Source organism: Diadema setosum, chromosome 4 (assembly GCF_964275005.1).
Source record: "Diadema setosum chromosome 4, eeDiaSeto1, whole genome shotgun sequence".
NCBI classification, from domain to species: domain Eukaryota; kingdom Metazoa; phylum Echinodermata; class Echinoidea; order Diadematoida; family Diadematidae; genus Diadema; species Diadema setosum.
In genome coordinates, this window is record NC_092688.1 from 41,211,398 (window position 1) to 41,233,271 (window position 21,874).

A 21,874-nucleotide genomic window follows, 5' to 3' on the forward strand; every position below is an offset into this window, starting at 1 on the left:
GTTTACTGCGGCAGTCCCTGTAACAGTTCTTTCATACATGACATCCCCTTGAGGACGAGTCCCGAGTATACTCAGCATCTATGGGAAATGCGTGTTGTAACAAAATCAAACCGTCCTCAACGGGTTAAGAAAAAAAAAAAATAATATGCTGAATTATGTATCTAAGTGATTCTCTGTATGTTCGTAAAATTTAAGTTTTCCTCAATAATTTGATCTAAAAAATTATAATGCGACGTTGCACCATCCTACAAGATAACTTTTTGTAGAGGGGTTGTAATACCTTGAGGTATACTTTCCAAAAATCAGAGCGAGCAAGTCACATACTTTTGCTAAAATCCATAATTTTTAGGACTTTGTGAATGATTAGTGTTATCTTTGCTCCAAATTTCGTCCTCTAGTACGGAATTCACAGCAACAAAAAAAGGACCGGTAATACAATAGACACTCTCCTACAACGTTTTGGGTTTTTCTGTGCCAATCAAGCACTCTCAATGCACACAAAGACTTAATAAAGCATGGAAGGTGTAAAACATATCATGTAAAACAGCTGTCCACTAAAATACAAGGTTATGCATCTGTTTCCCCTTCCAGCTGCAACAATTAATTCCCAACATCATTATTAAACTGTGTTCAAGGAAGGAGGAGGTGCAAAAGGGGTATGCCTACAGACCATGACAATAGACTCTGCCTCCATACAGCTGTATACCACAGCAATATTATTGACCTCGACCTCAAAAACGGACAAAATATTTTCATGCTGCACTATGAAGACAAAGGGATTTCCCTTTGTTCTAAAAATGGTGCATTTAACAGAGAAAAATGCATGTGCATCTCACACATGCACTCTTATATCAATTAAAATCAATACTTTAATAAATGAATAAATTAATTAATCCCTCTCCCCCCCCCCCCAAAAAAAAAAAAAAATGAAAATGAAAATCATCTGGAGATTGTTAGAGAACTATGGACCAGGATGTAATGTCTAGAATGAAAATGGTCATCAAAATCTAATTACAACTTCAATCTTCTTTACTCTAATTGATACACAGCAGTATTTTAGAACTTTTCGATTATTAGGACTTCCACGATGGACCAATGTTGCTGGTATCAGTTAAGAAACAAAACAAAACAAAACTACAGCACATTACGCCAAAGTACTATGAGATTTTATACACAGTGATCTGCAATAATTCTTTTATTTTACCCATGAAACCCGCTGGCCCGAATTCACGAAGGTGGTACAAATGAAACCATGGTTTAAACCATGGCCAAAAACCTTGGAGCGCCAAGTGTCGCATGGAATATTTCGTTACGAAATTGGTCATTTCGTCGATGAAATGATTATTTTGTAACGAAATGACACCATTTTGTAACTAAATGAACATTTCGTCCACGAAATGATAATTTTGTTAACGAAACGGTCATTTTGTTGACGAAATGACCAATTTCGTAACGAAATATTCCGTGCGACACTTGGCGCTCCATGGTTTTTGTCCATGGTTTAAACCATGGTTTCTTTTGTACCACCTTCGTGAATTCGGGCCAATGTGACAATTGTCACAGCTTGTCATCATTTTTTTTTTTTTACTTTGACTATGAGAATATACTTTTACATACAGATCAGTCTTGAATAGCCTGAACTTATCATGTGCCAGCGAGTGCTACATGTATCATTGGTAGCCACGTACAACTGAGATCTCTTGTCTACCATTATACTGAGGATAGGGCGTGTGGCACTTTTTGTTTTCTGTGCAATAAAGAAGGAGTGCACTGGACGTGGCCCTTTTTTAAAAAGAAAAGAAGCTGGCATAAGGCTCAAATTTCATTTTCTAACCCTTTGATCTCTGGTCCATTAACCCTGATCCACTTTCCAACAACACACACACACACACATACACTCAAACTGAGTGTTGCCAATTTGATCAAGTACAGTCTTTAGAAGCCAATGACACACAAGCCATAAGTCGGTGACCATGACAACAAATCCTTCCTTCCTTCCATTCCATCCACTCTTCTGGTGGCAAAGGAATCTAACTGGCCTGGGCCGTCCTTTTTTAATGTTTTGACACGAAGATGTTCTATTTGTCCAGCTGTATCTCCACTGTTTAAAAAAAGTGGCTCGACACTCGACTCTGGTTAATCTAACCCTCGGCAGGCAGGAAAAGAATGGTAGAAAAAAGAAGAAGAAATTCATAGAATTGGTTCAGGGTGTGTTTGTGTGCGTGTGTGTGTGTGTGTGTGTGTGTGTTGTTGTGCTCATACACTGAAGTATAAGCCCATGAATCCATCAGAACAGGGAGGTGAGACGAAACCCATCTCACCTCCATGATCAGAACTGCAAGAGCTACACATATTTCCCAATGTGTTTAATACAAAGGTTGGCGCAAAGCCTATAAAGCAACGTGGGGGAATTACCAGAAAATTTGGTCCTAATAACACGTTTTGACCTAGTAACACCTACGACTTCTGGCAATACAAACCTGCACTAGTACTCGATGAAGGAAGCGAAATAATTTCCCACAACGGGTTTATGTACAGACAAGCAGAAGTGCTGCAGCAATATAGTTTGTGTACTCACATGGCTAACTAAACTATGCATGTCACATAGCCTATATGTGAATAAGTAGCCTCTACAATGTATGTTTCTTTTTCTTAATTGTCACTAATTGATTGAGGTGAGAATTCAGCTTTTAACTTTTTGCAAGATAAACCACTGGATAAAATGTTAAAAAGCATACAATTCTAAGAGGAATTCAAAGTTTATCTGATGAAAATCGGTTTTGAAATGGCTGAGATATCCAAAAACAAAGTAAAACAAAAATAATCCTAACAATAGGTGGGTCCCACCTTTTATTACGATCGCTTTGTTTTTGGATATCTCAGCCGGTTCAAAACCTATTTTCATCAAATAAACTTTGAATTCCTCTTGGAATTATATGCTCTTTCATATTTCATACCAGGTTTCTCACTATCTCAAAAAAAACCCAACAACAAACAAACCATCAAAATAAGTTGGAAACTCCACCCAAAACTGTACTATCCCTTTAAGTATATTGCCAAGTAACCCTCTGAACCTTCATTTTACTCAGGTTAATTCTTTTCCAATTTATTAATTAGAAAAAGGAAATGGAAACTCTCAAAATCTCTTGCAGTTCCTGTTTCAAAAGAGAGTCAAAACTCCATATATTTCTGACTCAGTGTCTTATCATGGACCCCCACCCAACCACCTCTTTTCTGAAGCTTTGCAGACGACTGGTTTTGCTCCTGGCTCTTTCCTCCAGGAAATCCCAACTAACCCTGAATAAATTGCCAGCAAGTCACATTATATAGCCATTAACTCACTCTTTATCTCATTATCCATTCAAGACCAATTTAGAGCATTACCTCGCTCCATAACTCCTTATATACGCTCCAATTTTGATACTGGCCAGAGCATCACCCCACTCAAATTTTATTCATGCATTTCAATTATTGACCTACCTATTTTGAGTATTAACCTGCCTTACAGGCTATGGGCTATTTTCTCCTTTTTTCCCCCTCATCTTTCTCTATCTCTCCCCATGTTCATAGTATATCGTCCAAGTATTACTCGTTATTGCTTTGGTTTTGGGAGCAAGTGATTCCTCTAATATGCCCCCACCCCTTCATTTTTTAATATCTATCTATTTGATCAGACTTACAATTGTAGAAGGCGGGGCAGTTCTAGCAGCCCACAACTTTAATAGACACAATACTTAACCTTTTGCCTATATTCTTATTTTATTTACCCCATTATAAAAGCCTCACTTCCTACTTCCTGGCATTTTCTTCCCAATCACAAACTATTATATGGCATTAAAAGTGCATTAGGCTTGAGCAAGACTAGCCATTCATGTTGACTTTGATATAAGGAAAAACAAAAAGAAAGTTAATCCATGCAAACTGAAAGATTAAGTTTCATAGAAATTGAAATACACACACAAAAAAAAATGAGAAGTTAATGGCATTCTTACAAAAGCTCTGTATTTATCATGTATTCATTCATGGCAACACAAACAATTTTATGAAGAGTTGGGCACAAGTGAATTAGAAATGCACGAAGAGATATTTCTTTAATGTTGAAATAAGACTTGCACCATCATTACTGTACAAGTTTCATATTAAAAGATCAAACATATTGCTATTATGTTTGGCTGATTTCAGTATGAAAACTGTAACTAATCCCAGCTCTGCATTATTAAAGCTCCCTTTGCATTTGTAATACGGCTCCCCCATCATAAGCTCTCAAAGAAAAACTAATTTTGCTCACTGTGTTCTGCCAAATATACGGCAAAGGTGGGGGGGGGGGGGGCCAAAGCAACTTCATGGGCCCCATGCTGCTTAATTTAAAATTTATCGCTCCACACACACACACAGATCTCTCTACCATTATCATTCCCCTCAAAAAATGATCACCACTCGCAATCTCTTCTTGCTCGCATCCATTTTGACATCCATCTGCACAGCCATCTGAAAAAAAAAGAGGAGAAATGCAGTGTTGCCATGGCAACTAAGCATGTCCTCATACCTCAATGCATCCAACTCAAAAACAGATAATACATACTCTAGCCATCCTCCTCTCCTCTCTCCTCCTCCTCCACCCCCCCCCCCCCCAAACAACTTGAATTCTGATAGAGGTACTGAAGTATTTTCTTCATCTCCATTTTCTGGTTTCTGCATTGATATCTTCTCTTTCATTTAATACAAGTTCCATTCTTATTCCTAGTCCTATTCCTCTGTCTCACTCTCTTCAGCTTTCTCTTTTGCTGTCTACTATCTTCATCACCATCTTTCTCTGTTCATCCTTCCATCTATCCATCCATTCATCTGTGATCTTCATCTTCATCTATTCAACCCTCTGCTCATCTGTTAATTTGTGCTGAAATAAAAACTAAACAGGAAATTACCTGTTTGCAGTATAGTTTGTATTCTATGAGGAATCGGGAGTGAATCTTGCCATGGAGATTTCAATATAAAGTTGATTCATCTACTGTCCATCTATACATGCCTCAAGTTGTCTACAGATATCGTCTGCTGAGAACCAGAAAGGCGCTATTGCAAATTTTTGAGGTACTGAGTTATTGGTATGTTGTAGAGATTGATCTCCTCAACACTATGGTGTCAATTCTAAATTATTTTCATTTTCAGTAAAATTATGACAGATCAAAAGCACAAGGGCACTGCTTAATCTATTTAAAAGGGAAGGCTAGTAACTGATCAGTGGGAATCAGTGGAAATGCTGGGAGATGATTGTTCCAATCCTTATGGGATTCATTCAAGAGTTCATTGTATATCTATTGTTGTGTGAAAATGATTTGCTTCAGAACGGTCTCATATTCAAGTAATGTGCAGATTAATGCTCCGTCACTGACCAGGGACGCTAACCTGGAAGCATTAAACTGCACACTACTTGAATATGAGACCATTCTGAAGCAAATCATTTTCACACAATAGATATACAATGAACTCTTGAATGAATCCCATAAGGATTGGAACAATCATCTCCCAGCATTTCCACTGATTCCCACTGATCAGTTACTAGCCTTCCCCTTTAAACATCTGTAACAATGCTTATGAATCTACACACTTTTGGCTTAAAAGTAAACTTTTTATTTCATGAAAATTGATTGCTTCATTTGTATTTATGCTCAAATCTTGGAACGTGGGAGCGCCCTTATGCTTCTCGGCTGATGATATATACACCCTCTCTCTCCCATCTTTTCTCTCCTCCTTGTGGTGGTGCTCCTGATTGGAATGAATATGAGAGCAGCTTCATCTAATGTTTTCCTTCCTCACACAAAGTGCATCCCGGGACTTTCTCGTCATATTGGTGATCAGTTCTGTGCCATCAAACTTTCATTATCCGCAGTGCCACGGCGCACGCACGAGCCCCCCTTTCCGTCTCTGCGCGGATCGGTAAACAATCTAGATGAAGAATGAATGGCTAAGAGCATATTTGCTGTCATTTCCTGTGACCGTCTCTCCGCAGTGAAATTCTGAAGAGGCAGTCATTTTCTTTATGTCCTGAACATGACAAGCAGCTTGCAATAATAACACAAAAGACTGGAAGACTTTCCTCCAAGTTCCATCCCTTTCTGAGCTGAAATTTCAGATCATGTCTGCCCACTGATTGAATGAATTTAGTTGTTTGGGTGTTTTTGACAGATACAAAAAATTGAGAAATTTCTGGGGTTTGTTGAAATGTGGAACTCAATTACAGCTAGAATCAATCAGTTCTCAGTGTCTTAGAATCTAAACCATGGCAATTTCTGGACATGCCATTCTCTAATGAGAAAACCCACAAATTTAATCACCAAAACTGCTCGAAAAAGAAATAAAGATGAACAAAGAAGCAAACATGGAAACATGTATCAGGAACATGGTATGGTAGGAGTTGACGCTATTTTGGTTTCCATGGGTGTTCATTTCTCTTCAAAATCTTGCGCTTTTAAAGCAAATAGTTGAACATGAGCACTTACTTCCGTATGAGCAGATTCCAATACTTAAGTAGCTAGAGTATATTTTGACTTGTGCTTTAGGATGTGAAGATATGCCGCACGAAGTAGTTTTGTGTCATTGCAAATGGTTAGGAATTTCAACCCCACACGCAACATCTACATGTAAGCAGTGATGTTCAAAGCATACAAATTATTCTCGTCATGTACAGTAAGAGACCTGTACAATTCCAGCAGCATCGTGCATGCACAATGAGGCTTGCTGGATGCAAGACGTAGGTTTGTTACGAAAGCGCAGTACAGCAAGCGCATTTACTCGGCGCACTGGCTCCATTCTGTGCCTCAGTTGGCCTCTGCCTTATAAAATCGGGCCTCAAGTGCCCTGTTTATCGCTGAAGAATTTATCCCACATCGCTGCTTCACTTCCACAAAGCAATGTCACAAACGGGCAGTGAGTCTGTCTTCTTGTCCTGAGGGATTGAGGAAACTTATCCTTGTTTTGCTCCAAATCTTCACCGTTTTATTGCTATAATTTTTCATCAAAATATGCCTTCCCTTTCAATGAATATTCCTAGAAATTATTGCCAATTAATTTGTATCACTGGTGGTTTATCACTTTGGTATCAAAAGTAAAGTAGGGCAAAATTGGTACAAAATGAAATTTTGTGAATTGTAGCAACACCTTCACTGACCATGAGTGATCTTTGATAATTGCTTGTAAATATAGTTCATTTGACCTACACGTTGTACCTCTGTAGGCATTATTATGTGCTTCATGACTGATATATTAGGAATATCTAATCTCAGATTAATTAAAAACATTGTCCCTTTTACATTTCCTATAAAATAAATGAAGAGGCCAAAGTAGCATTTGGTGATGAAACATCACCTAGTAATTTGAGAGATACAACAGAAATTGTAGGCTGACCAATGTTGGGCATGCATGAAACATAGTACCAAATGAAACTAAAATGAAGATGGCATTCCTGAAGACCATGTCTGTTCAAATCTGCCAACACAGATGTGAATGCGTGGGACCACGTGCACCGGCAACTTCTTGAGCATTCCTGACAGTATGTATTTTTTTTTTAAAGCAAAAATTATTCTCTAGCCTGATCTGTTTACCTCACAGCCACACTTAAATACATTTCATCAATGCTAAATTAATTGATATGTACTTCAAAGGCTCTTCTCTGTAGTACTATTAATCAATCATCTTTAAAAACTTTTGGATGTTGTTATTTTTTTCCTTGTGTGTGTGTGGGGGGGGGGGGGGTTCACACTTTGCTTGGGATGTAATACACTCCAAGGTCCGAATTCACGAAGGTGGTACAATTGAAACCATGGTTTAAACCATAGACATTTCGTATGGAGCGCCAAGTGTTGCATGGCCTATTTCATTACGAAATCAGTAATTTCGTTACCAAAATGATCATTTTGTCAATGAAATGTTGTCAATTCGTCAACGAATGTTGTCATTTCATTACAAAATGATCATTTTGTTGATGAAATGACTGATTTCGTAACGAAATAGGCTATGCAACACTTGGTGCTCCATACAAAATGTCTATGGTTTAAACCATGGTTTCAATTGTACCACCTTTGTGAATTTGGGCCAAATGGTACAAACTGATGTCATGCCTCTCTCTAGCAGACTGCAACACTAGCTAGAGCTAAAGTCGCTGTGTGCACATTTGAGACAGCAGGATATTCAAGGCATTTTACACGCTGAAAATGCAACGAATGTGGTGTGCACTGGAGTGTGCAGGAAGCCATCAATCAAAATCGAGGCCTGTCGTCCTGGCAATGTGTAGTTGAACTCCCCAAGGAATTCAATTTCAACATGTTATACATATGTGCTGTGGGTTATTTGAGCGATCTGCCAGGAAAGCAACCTTTACATTGTTGCATTCAGTGTTCTGCATGAAGATCATATTCATTGTTAATTTCTTCTCCTTCTTTGCATCAGGGGTTACTAGAAGTGTATAAAAGAGCAAAGTCAAAGAATCATTCAGAGCAAAATATGACCATTCAAATGTTGGCACACCTTTCTTGTGGTGGTCATTGTAATATTGTAAGTTGCCTTCTCACCAAAGGCACAATGATGAGTTTTCAGCAAGTTTCGTTCTGGTCTTTTTCTTCAAAACCGGGCACAAGAGTGAATTTCAGTTATACATGTATGTCGCCCTCTCGTTCTGAGCAAGGCGCTACATGCATATGAGGAGTTTCAAAACAGACTAAACAAAGTGCCAAGGCGAGTTATCATATTTGCGACTTTCTTCTAGTTTCTTCAGAAGTGCCTTCCTACAAACCTGTATCTACAACATGTATCTACAGTTGTAGCATTCTAACATGGCAGTTTGGGTATTCCTGTCATATATTTGTTGAGCACTTCTAAAATGTCAATGATGTCTCACCAGGAAGACCCAGCAGACGCAGACAGCTCAATCCGTTTGAGCTCAACTTTCGCTTCAGGTGGTCTAACAATGTCTGCATTTATAGTAAACCGTGTCAGTAAATGTATTAAAATTTGTGGATGTTTCTTTTCCTATATATATACTGTAGCCTTGTATCGAGTGATTTCATTCACCAGCTCCCTCACATTCCGTTTCCTACTTGTAGCAAGGATTGACTTTAATAGCACGTTCATCAGTTTGTTGCTAGGTAAGGCAAGCCTCTGGTGAGCTTTGTGATGGTAAAGGCGATCTTTTCTGAATGAAGCAAGTACATGTAAAGAAATTTGAACACATTACAGAAATGGTGTATTGTGCAATATTTTAATAGGCCTGTTCACGTCCCTGTAAGAGTTCTGCTTTAATTTCATAATGACTGACAACCCTTGTGGCATGCTTTACAACTTACAGTAGGAAAATCAACAACAACGATACTGACAAAGCTTGAGCCTGCTGCTGTCAAAAGCATCCACTATTCAAACTGAAACTTATAAAAGAGCAAATCATAACTTGGAACTATGAAAGTGAAAATTTGCTATCTGGTACATTCTACATCATTGCCAGTGTACCACGCAAAATCATGTAACGCCTGGTTGCCTCTTCATAAAACAGCAACAACAACAACAACACATACACAAACACATTTTTCACATCCTCTCCACATTCATCATAAGGGCCCCTCTGCTTCAAAAAGCTTTATGCTGAAAACCATACCTACTTTAGCTGCAATTGTGTGAGTAACAGGACAAAAGTTGGTTATTACGGTATGCTATCCAGCCTATCTATTTATACTCGGTGTACAGCTGTACGTAGCTGTCAACATGGATAATTGCTGCTACGTGTACATACAGGTATTTTAGACCAGAGGGTCCTGGCATTCCATTTGTTGCGATTAGGTACAGCCATACATGAACAGACTGTATGTATACTGTATGCTACATTGTAGGTGACAAAGAGAATTGTGAATTATGGTGCAAAAGTCTCTGCTACAATAGTAATAGCAGGCTTTACATTTGCGACGCGAACGCCAAGACGACACAGCTTCCGGGCTTAGACAATGAAAACTGCTGTTTTGCTCATGTGCAGAACTTTCTTCGTTTTTCTCTTCTTTTTTTGTGCATAATCAGCGTTGTCTTTAAAGCGTTCGCATCGTAGATCTAAAGTTCGCTATTAACATGGTTCCTGTGGTACTGACTTGGCTGCATTGCCTTAGCTGGTTTTATGAAATTTAGCAGTGATGAAACTGATCCAAATCCATCTAAAGTGGAGTGGGTGAGCAGCAAAGTACGGGCGTACACCCCACCTGTCATCGGCACCTACAATTGTGGCTTCCTTTGAAACTTAACCTGCCTGGCAAATTCTGCAAGAAGGGGAATTGATAGGGGGCATGAAATGTCACCGGATTCAACAGTCTGATGTGACGTTCTTCATCATTACAATAGCGTCCGGACTATTAATGGTATCAAATTATGCAGTGTCTTATTTTGCCTGGCGGAACTCATAAAATCCAATGGCTGTTGAATTGTTGTCTGTTATTAAATGGAATATCATTTTTTTGCATTTATGCCTTGGCCAAGAAGCAGTGTGGCAGGTTTTATTTTGTCAGGTTTACTGTAAGACCTGTCTGCAAATCATAACCAATTACAGTACATTCAAATTTCTTCTTGCAAACATTGTGTGAACTACTCACAAAGAAGGTAACCATGGAAACAGACATTTCAATCTGAATTGATGGTTTACTGAAAGTGGCAGTCAAATTCTATACAGTATACAAAATGTATAAATCAAGCGTGTGTCCAAATATATTCGAATCTCATCATTGGGTTTGATACTGTACACGTCATGTACAGTATTTTCCCATTTGTTTGTTTGTTTGTTTTTTTTCTGCACAAATTTCACAAGTGGGGTGCTATTCATGAGTTCAACAACACCTGAAAATACAAATTCTGATCCAAACATGAATGCCAAATGCATGCATCTATCATGTACCCATACGCAGTGGGTGTATATGAACATGGTGCATGATAGTGCATAGTTTAGATGGCCTCCAGTCTTTGTGCACTGTACTGTAGGTGTGTGCCTGGATAATGTGCACGTAGTACTGTACACTTCCTGATTTTCCCATCCACACACTGTACTCCCCAATCATGAATTTAACCTCTCGTGAAATTACCTGGAACGTGGAAGTCCCGACTCGTTCAAAAAATTAGACTCGCTAAAAATGTTCAGAGATGTACATACTGTAGTATTGGGTACAGGAAGAACTTTGTATTTTATCACAGGAAACAGAGAATGCTGCAGGAGATACATACTGTACATTGTACAAGTACATGCCATACACCTCAACTGCACAAGACCTCTATGCTCACTGTTTCACTACACCAGAATAATCCAAAATTGTACGCAGCTTCTACTAGCAATGTGATTAGGGCAATTTGCTGTGCACAGCAATGTGTATGAACATTGTACAGTCCCCACCGCTTAATTGGGACAACTGGGGAGTGAGATACTTGTTTCAAAATTATTTACGAGTATTACGTGACAGTCAAGACATTGCATGAGTCATCTCAATACTTCACAGATCTCAATACATGGGCCTACAGAAGCACCAACACTTGAGCTCATCAAAGCCCCCTGCAGTACTGCAAAAGCGACAAATTTTGTGCATTTCACAAAACTTGAAACTAGCATTAAAAAAAAAGTGTGTGAAGGTTCTCCTTGTTAAAATGAACTGTAATACGGTTTCATGTGTTTGATTTCGCAGAAGCTTTTACAGTAATACCTACAGAATCTCATATGAACATTTATTTCATAGGTTTGTTGATTCTCTTCTTTTTCAAGACCAATGAGAACACCATCTGGGCCTCTGCGAGTAAAAAATGGGGATTTACAACACAGAAGTTCAATGTGCAGCTTCCCGTGTGACAAGTTTTCTGAGTGAGTCATCGGTTTCAGGGATATAAAAATGAAGAAAAAAAAAAAGAAAAAAAAAAACTCCTCCCCCTCGAAGACATCCCTTACCGGAATGCCATCAATATGCCATTTTGCCTTAAAAGAGGACCATTCATTTCAGCATCAAATATTGGCATATTTGGAGACTGTGCTAGAAAAGCTTTAAAAACCACTGCTCTTTAGCCCCCTGGATACACATTGTAATTACATACATTGTAAGTATCATCATGTACACTGTATATGGTATGTACCTGGGTATGCAATTCATTTTATAACATATGTGCATCAACCATTATCAGGGATCTGCATCTTACACACAGTTTAGGAACACACTGTGCCTTATCGAGTCAATATTTGGCCTGTGGAAAGATTGTAAAACTGCCACTAGACTCTGCTGTACAATCATGCATGATACACATTGATGATATTCAAACAAATCGTCAGGCTGTATATACATTGTAGGGTATCTTCTTCTTTTTTTTCTCTCTCTCTCCTGATCTCTATTCTAGGCCTGTGTATACACAGAAGGATTAAATGGACTTTGGAACATGTGTATAAAAATAGTGTGATTGGATACATTCTCAGGTTCACAAATTAGACACACTTTATATCAAAGATATGGTACATGTACACTGGTACAAGTTGCAAAAGTAAAGTGTACATTTGGTACCTGTACAAAGCTGTAGGTGACAATTGTTTTTATTCTGCTTTCCTGACTTTATTTTGAAATAAAAAGCAGGGCTGCACACTAACCCATTTTTTCTGCCGGTCCAACCTGTCTCTGTCGGACCGGTAAATGCCCCGTTTTAACATTTTTTACCGGTCTGAACAGAAAATTTACCGGTCAACAACGACAACCTAAAAAATAAACTTATTTTCTTGTTTTTTATGGACGTACCCCCCCCCCCCCCCTACCCATGTACCGGTCTGAACAGAAAATTTACCGGTCAACAACGACAACCTAAAAAATAAACTTATTTTCTTGTTTTTTATGGACGTACCCCCCCCCCCTACCCATGTACATTTTACAGATTAATATTTTTTTTTTAACTTGCATTATCTATTGCACAAGAAATAAAAAAAAAAGATAGGAAAAACTAGAATGTTTGTTTGTGAATTACAGTGTAAAATGATAATGAACAAAATTAGATTGTATCAAATGCGTTTGTGACTTTTTCTAAACATCGGCGCACGAACTTGCTGCGTAACCTGCTCTTGGTGGTCAGTTGGATTGCGACGATTTAATGAATTACTTTAGCTGTGAAATTTTCTGATGTACGCGCTCCAAGGAGTTCTTTATTTTTCTCCCGATATTCTATTCGCATTTTGTGCATGCGTTCTTGAAAGGCACACGACATGCAGGGCCGAATTTGCAATCCTTTTTGCGCCCATTTCCACCTCAAATATTAGCGGGATTGTGACGATTTCATAAATTACTTCGGCCGTAATCTTTTATGATAACGCGCCAAAATGGGCTGAAAATGTGTCCTTCATTTTTTCCCGATAAACTCTTCGAATTTCGTAAGTGCGTTCTTAAAAAGATGCACCATGCACATGGCCGAATTCATGATACTTTTTGCGCCTATTTCCACCTCAAATATTAGCGGGATTGTGACGATTTCATAAATTACTTCGGCTGTAATATTTTCTGATGCAAGCGCCAAAAGAGGTTGAAAATGTGTCCTTTATTTTTTCCCGATAAACTCTTCGAATTTCGTAAGTGCGTTCTTAAAAAGATGCACCCCATGGCTGAATTCATGATACTTTTTGCGCCTATTTCTACCTCAAATAATCAGCGGGATTGTGACAATTTCATAAATTACTTCGGCTGTAATCTTTTATGATAACGGGCCAAAATGGGTTGAAGATGTGTCCTTTATTTTTTCCCGATAAACTCTTCGAATTTCGTAAGTGCGTTCTTAAAAAGATGCACCACATGGCCGAATTCATGATACTTTTTGCGCCTATTTCCACCTCAAATATTAGCGGGATTGTGACGATTTCATAAATTACTTCGGCTGTAATATTTTCTGATGCAAGCGCCAAAAGAGGTTGAAAATGTGTCCTTTATTTTTTTCCCGATAAACTCTTCGAATTTCGTAAGTGCGTTCTTAAAAAGATGCACCACATGGCCGAATTCATGATACTTTTTACGCCTATTTCTACCTCATATAATCAGCGGGATTGTGACGATTTCATACATAACTTCGGCTGTAATCTTTTATGATAACGGGCCAAAATGGGTTGTAGAGGTGTCCTTTATTTTTTCCCGATAAACTCTTCGAATTTCGTAAGTGCGTTCTTAAAAAGATGCACCACATGGCCGAATTCATGATATTTTTTGCGCCTATTTCCACCTCAAATATTAGCGGGATTTTGACGATTTCATAAATTACTTCGGCTGTAATATTTTCTGATGCAAGTGCCAAAAGAGGTTGAAAATGTGTCCTTTATTTTTTCCCGATAAACTCGTCGAATTTCGTAAGTGCGTTCTTTGATGCACCAAATGGCCGAATTCATGATACTTTTTGCGCCTATTTCTACCTCAAATAATCAGCGGGATTGTGACGATTTCATAAATTACTTCGGCTGTAATCTTTTATGATGCACGCGCCAAAATGGGTTGAAAATGTGTCCTTTACTTTTTCCCGATAGACTCTTCGAATTTCGTAAGTGCGTTCTTAAAGATGTTCCACACAGCCGAATTCATGATACTTTTTGCGCCTATTTCTACCTCAAATATCAGCGGAATTGTGGCACTTTCATGAATTACTTCGGATGTAACTTTTTGTGACGCACGCACCGGCTAGAATGGTTGAAAATGCGATCTTTATTTTTCTCCCCATAATCTCTTCGCATTCCGTACATGCGTTCTTGAAAGGTATACGACACGGCGGAATTCATGATCCTTTTTGCGCCTATTTCTACCTCAAATATCAGCGGGATTGCGATGACTTTATGAATAACTTCGGCTGTAATCATTTATGATAACGCGCCAAAATGGGTTGAAAATGTGTCCTTTATTTTTCCCGGATAAACTCTTCGCATTTCGTAAATGCGTTCTTAAAAGATACACGACACGGCCAAAAATCATGATTCTTTTGCGCCTATCGTTTCCTCAAACTTCAACGGGATCGCGATGATTTTATGAATTATTATTTGGTTCTAATCTTTATGATGCACGGGCCAAAAGGGGTTGAAAATGCGTCCTGTATTTTTCACCCAATAATCACTTTGCATTGCGTACATGCCTATACGTCACGGCCGAATTCACGATCCTTTTAGCGCCTATTTCTACATCAAATATCAGCGGGATTGCGATATGTCATTAATTATTTCGGCTGTTATCTTTTGTGATACATTCACCAGAAGGGTTGAAAATACGTTCTTTATTTTTCTCCCGATAATTTCTTCTCATTTGTGCATGCGTTTTCAAAATTATACATTGCATGCAGGGCCGAATTCGATATTCTTTTTGCGCCTATTATTGTTTACTCAAATTCCAACGGGATTGCCAAATTTTCATGAATTGCTATTCGGCTGTAATCTATATGATGCAATCGCCAAAAGGGGTGACAATGTGTCCTTTATTTTTCTCCCACTAATCTTTTCCCATTTCGTACATGCGTTCTTAAAAGGTATACGACACGGCCGAATTCACGATCCTTTTTGCGCCTATTTCTACCTGCAAATATCAGCGGGATTGTGGCGATTTCATGAATTACTTTGGATGTAATCTTTTGTAATGCACGCACCAGAAGGGTAAAAATGTGTTTTTTATTTTTCTCCCGACAATCTCGTCGCATTTGTGCATGCGTTTTTGATGAACAACACGGCATGCAGGACTGAATTCAAGATCCTTTTTGCGCCTATTATTTCCTCAAATTTCAACGGGATTGCGTTGATTTCATTAATTGTTATTCGGCTGTAATCTTTTATGATGCACTCATCAAACTGTTTCCTTTATTTTTTTTTCTCCTCTATAATCTCTTCGCACTTCGTACATCATAAGCTTTTGAAAGATACGACGCGGCCGGTCGAATTCATGATCCTTTTTGGGACGATTTCTACCTCAAATATGTAAGCGGGACTGCCATGATTTCATGATTTTTTTTTTTCCTCCCTAGTATTATCTCTTCACATTTTGTGCATGCGTTCTTAAAAAGTTCACGGAAGGGCCGATTTTGTGATCCTTTTTTGCGCCTATCTTCATTATGAGACCATTCTGAGAGAATGAAAATATTTATTTGTGAAATCAGTGACTGTGTAAAATGAAAATAAACGCAATCAGATCCATTTACTGTATCGCTGAATATCGAATGTGCTTTTTCTAAAAATCGACGCTAGTATATTAGTTCTAACATAACTGCCACGCTGCAGCAAAGCCAGGATCGGAACGATCTTGCGTTAAAAATCATGAGTAAAATGACCCAGAAATGCCTGCGCTTCTATCAATGCTTCTTGTCTGGCATGACCGCCGATCGCAAGCAATCGAAAAGCAGTTACACTGTATACATGCTTTGCATGTATTGCATTGCATGCAGTGCGTAAGCAGCGCCAAATGCGCAAGCTAGCGCGACTCCGATAACTGGTCGACTGCTAGTGCTCAAAACTAATCCCGTTTACTGTACAAATTGCACCGGTAGACATAAACGAAAACTTGCGTAAAACTAACAGTGCGATACACTGTATCTTGCATTCTGTTTCTCCCCTGATCGGGGCTGCTCTTTTTCTTTCTACTGACCCCACCAATGTTTTGTTTTGTTTTTTTTTGTTTTGTTTTTTTTCTTTTACTGGTCATGTCGGACCGGTAACTTGTGGATTTCCTGAAAAGTTACCGGTCCGACAGTGACTTTTACCGGTCTTTGACCGTCGGACCGGCGCCAGTGTGCAGCCCTGTAAAAAGTGAAAAAAAATGGCACTTATGTTCGACACTGCAATGCACACCATGTACATGGTACAACAACATGTGACTCATACATGATACTTACAGGTGGTAACCTACAATGTACAATATACTATGTACTTACATATGTACATTTTGTATAACATGACATACAAGTTTTACATTGTACATTGTGTTTCACTGAATGCTTGTTCTGTGAATCAAGCTTCTTCTACCCAATATGGAATTGCACAGTACTGCTCACTTACTGTAGTTCAACCCCTTTTTAAAACATGCAAATTGAACACGATGTATGTAATTTAATCCATCGGAGGAAAAATATTCACCATCCCATTAACTGTATTTAAAAAGCTGTTACTTTTGCGAGGCTTTAATTTTCACAAATTTCACGAATCACACTTGGACCGCGAATTTAACAAGACGCCAAAATGTCACTATACGCTAAGGTCATAGTGCGCTTATGAAGGCCTCCGTGTCAATTTGCGAAAACAACATCTTGCGAAAATGTCTGTGACTTTCTCATTCGTAAAAATATCTGTATGCAAAAATAACAGCATGCAGTATTTGGTATCATCTGATAGTAGTTCGTATTTTAAAAAAAAATAATAACCACACAACTCCCTGGGGGAAACACCAGATAAAAATTCTTCCTGTGGGAAAACCAAATGATCTATTATCACTCTCTCACTGAATGTTTAACCCACTCACTGCATGGTTTTCAACAAAATGCAAATGATACACACATATTCACGGTGTACCATGAGAGGTTGTGCTAATCACTGAATGACAAGTACCGGTAGAGTCTGCCAATTATGTAAATCTGAACACTGGACCAGAATGCAAAAGTGTGAATCGACATCAGTCTCGGTAAAATGGGGATCAGCAATCGAGGACGCATCTTTTTCAGTGCATACAATGTATCATACCAAGGTCCTGTAAAAACCTTGAGAACCTTACATACTGTACAGATGGTACATGTACTTGAAAAACACTGTAACATAATCATAGATTCAAGGAGGCCTTGAGAACCATTCTCTAATCTTGCTACACACCCCGCTAATATACATACACTGAAGTGCAATAATGTCTAAAAGCCACTTCTACTTTCAGAGAGTAATTACATTCATTTTTTCATCTGATATTCAAACGATTAATAGCAGATCTCAACACTGTCCCAGTGTCGGTAGATGCACTTTGTGTAAAACAGTGTAAAAACATTGCATTAGATGTTTGGGGTTACAGTATTTGTGAAATGGGGAAAGAAATTCTATCAGCTGTACATGTATTATTCCTTCTTTTTGCTTCGCTTTGTTGAGCACAATCCAGGGACGGATCCAGGAATTCTGTAAAGGGGGGGGGGGGGGGGGGCGCAACTAATATTTCTGGTGCCACTTCCGGGTTTCATTTCATTTTTTTCTTTTTATTTCTTTTGTTTTTAACGATAAATGAAGAGGGGGCGTGCGCCTCTTGCGCCCCCCCTCTGGATCCGCCACTGCAATCAATCAAGGAAGACAATGGTGCTCAAGTGCTGCATTTTCTCTGAACTGACAGTTCTCTGGTGACTGAAAAGTAATTTAAGCATGCAGAACTTTGTATTAATTCAGAACAAAGTATTCTCACACTTCTGACCTTCATACTCCATCAGTTATTTTTTTTTTCTCTATTCTGTTGTGTCTGTCCCTTTTTCAAACACAAAGGACGTTTTTGCTTGCCTAGCTAAAACAAGCATTGCCCAAATCACTTGAATGGTCCTTTACCAAACATAACATTGTACAGTAGGCCCACAGAAGTTATTGTACATTGTACCAAAGGCGACTTTGAACCTCATGTTTGCTGTGCACGACACACACACATTCAAATACAGCTTTGAGATGATCGGGTAGGTATTTTGCACCACAGTGACAACATTTACCTACATTATAGACATCACAACATTGAAGGCCAGGGATTTAAAAATAAAACTATGTATACTGTATAAATGGTAAATGAGAAAGTACTTGGAAAGCTCCTCTCAGCTTCCTTTAATTGAAGCCATTAGCTATTAAACATGTTTCGTTCATAAACTGTCAATGTGATTTTCTGAAACAGAAAGACAGCCAAGTTTTAAAAAGCAAGAACTGTACAATGTAGCTATGTATGGACATTTGAAATACTGAATAAAACTTAAAAACAGTACATCATTCATGAACTACCTCTGATAAAAACCAACAGTTTCCAGAACTTCCCTTCTTGGGATATTACATACAGTAGAACTAAAATTAACACTACCCCCCCCCCCCCATACACACAATATACAAAACAAGGTCAAAAAGCAAATGGCTTTGAAACAATAGTTACCAATACATAATGTACAATACTTGAGCCGAGTTTCTTTATCAATTGGAAAATAACACTATCTTTTCCTAATTCTGTTTTTATTTTTCATTTTGTGTGATGCAGCGACTTCAAATTGTGATGATTCAGCCTTATGACACTTTCAGCAATCAATTAACAAATTCTATTCCAAATGCTTCCATGATATAATGTATAAATGACTACTGCCTCAAGGGTAAAAACCATACAGTGTGCTCTGAAAGGCGACTTTGGGCTTCAACTTCAACCCAGGACGAAACTAATCATCAGAACAGGAAACTGACACACTTTGAACTCCATGTATGCCTACCATACAAGTATTTGTGGACCTGTCATACGTACTCCCTAGCCAGGCTAATTGTGCTAGTTGACGTCTGCACACACACACAAAAAAAAGAAAGAAATGATAACAAATAACAAATAAAAAATAAATACATGTGGATACTTCCTTATCAATACTTCTTGACAATGGGTGGGTGTTGAATAGATTTGATAAAGAGTAGGGCCTACAAGCCAGGGAATGGGACAAACATTATGCAAGAATCATCCAACGCTGATGATTGCTAACTAGTGTTATAAAGAGAAGAAGCGATGGATGACAACATGTATTGTAGACCTACAATGTACCTCAATGATGCAATGTACAACCTATTGAACAATACAAGTTTACATACTACCTGTACATGTCATTCAACCTTTAAAGGACAAGTTCACCTTTCTATACATGTGAATTGAGTGAATGCAGTGCAATATTGGTAGAACACATTGTCAGTGAAAATTTGAGGAAAATCGGACAATCTGTTCAAAAGTTACGAATCTTTAAAGTTTAAATTGCAGAGTCACTGCTGGATGAAATGACTACCGTACTACAGTTCATTCATGATGTCCCATGCCTATAACGTAAGGAAAATATAAAGAGAATTCTACAAAATTTCATTTTTTGAAAAAAAGTATATCTTCCCTTGCCTTGCTACGGGACCTATATGATGTTAAGCCAAATTTGATTTGAATGTTACACGTTTCAATTAGTTATTATGTCAACAAGAAAAAAAAAATTATTGTATTTGGATAATCAGTGTAACTCAATTATTTGTTTACATTGTCTTTGAGACCACAAAGAGGAAACAAATTCTGATCAATCAACTGATCAGTTATTGATTGATCAGTTAATCAATGATTTAGCCTCTGGTACAAGAATCTTGATGCATGTACATGTACATACACTGTACAACAGAAGGCTGTGATACCAGAGGCATGGACCTTTATGTCGTCACAGTAGCTGGGTCACTATTCATTTCACTCCATCTCACTTCAACATGACAATGTATTCCAACAGATTGAGTATTTAACATGCACTGAGAGCCTCTACCAAGTTGAAATTTAATATATAATTCTGAGGTGACAGGTCGGGCACTATTTTCTGAGGGGAGCAGACCCAAGTATGCAATGATGCAATTCCAGTCACCGAGGAATCCAGAATTTATTTATTCTAAATAGAAGCTCTAAAAAATAACTAGATCTAGACTGTGCATGATAGAGACACTTAGAGTGTCATACAAATTGTAATTGGGATGACTGTCTTAAATCACACAGGAACCTTTTTTCTGAGATAGATTATATCAATATTTCTTTATTTATTTTATTTATTCAAGATTTCATGCGTGTTCACAAAATAGGAATGCATACAAATGTATGCAAGTACATCTCATATAGCGAAGTATTATACAATAAGTATGATAAGCAGTTACAGGACAACTCCACTAAGAGAGCTACATTATTCAAGGTAACGAACACGCAAAGGAATTGCAACAAGCTTAAAGCTTGAAAATCATTGCAACCCCCGTGCACACAATCTACTGTATATGCTTGCAAATAGTTTAAATGATACTTGATAGGAGTTGGGGGGGGGGGGGTATTTACAAAGAGAGCATGGGAACATGTGGGGGAAAGAAGAACATGCATGTGTGGTGCCTATTTGTCCTGTCGGACATTGACAAGCGAGAGCAAGAAAAAGTTTAAAGTGTCAAGTCATTATAAGCAAATTATACTGATTAAATTGATTAAATTTCTCATAAATCCCATTCAAATGTGATCTATTTAAATCAAATGAAAGTTGACAGGACATTCAACTCCAGGCTGCACGTGTCATCATCAGCAAAACAACAAAAACATTTGGACAACATACAATGTAGATCTAACATACATATTGAAGAAAAAAGATGAAAAGTAAGCCGTCAAAAAATTTGGTGGGATACCGTCAAAAATTTGACCGCCGATATTTGAGTAATTTACTCATATCAAATTTCGTCTGTTGAGAATGAGAAGGGCGTTAAGTTGTCCCGAACACTATGGGTTTAGAGGCAACTTAACGCCCTTATCATTCTCAACCGACGATTTGTTCTTGTGCGCAGTCAAATTTTGGTACTGGCATGGAAAACGAAATATAACGGACATTTGGGGTATCAGACTCCACAAGTACAAACAGTGCGAAAGCACATTGATTGTCATTGTATCGATAGACTGCACTTGCTCAGAAGAAAAAGAAGACGAAGAAGTAACCGTTATTAATACATTGTACTGTCAGTCTGTGGTGGTAGGATGGGGGGTTGGGTGTCCGGACACTTGAGACTCTCGCGTACCGACTTGCTTATTTTACTTTGGATATGCATTTATGCACAGCTCCTCACTGACAAACAACTGTTTACGTAGGCGCGTCATGTCAAACCAGACACACTTTA

General features: G+C 38.3%; 1 protein-coding gene across 1 annotated transcript in view; it reads right to left on the minus strand.

The window, feature by feature from the left end:
• The window catches only part of LOC140227256 (signal peptide peptidase-like 3), a 158,698-nt gene that overhangs the window by 136,029 nt on the left and 795 nt on the right, over positions 1–21,874 (minus strand). The gene's annotated exons all lie outside the window — the stretch shown is intronic.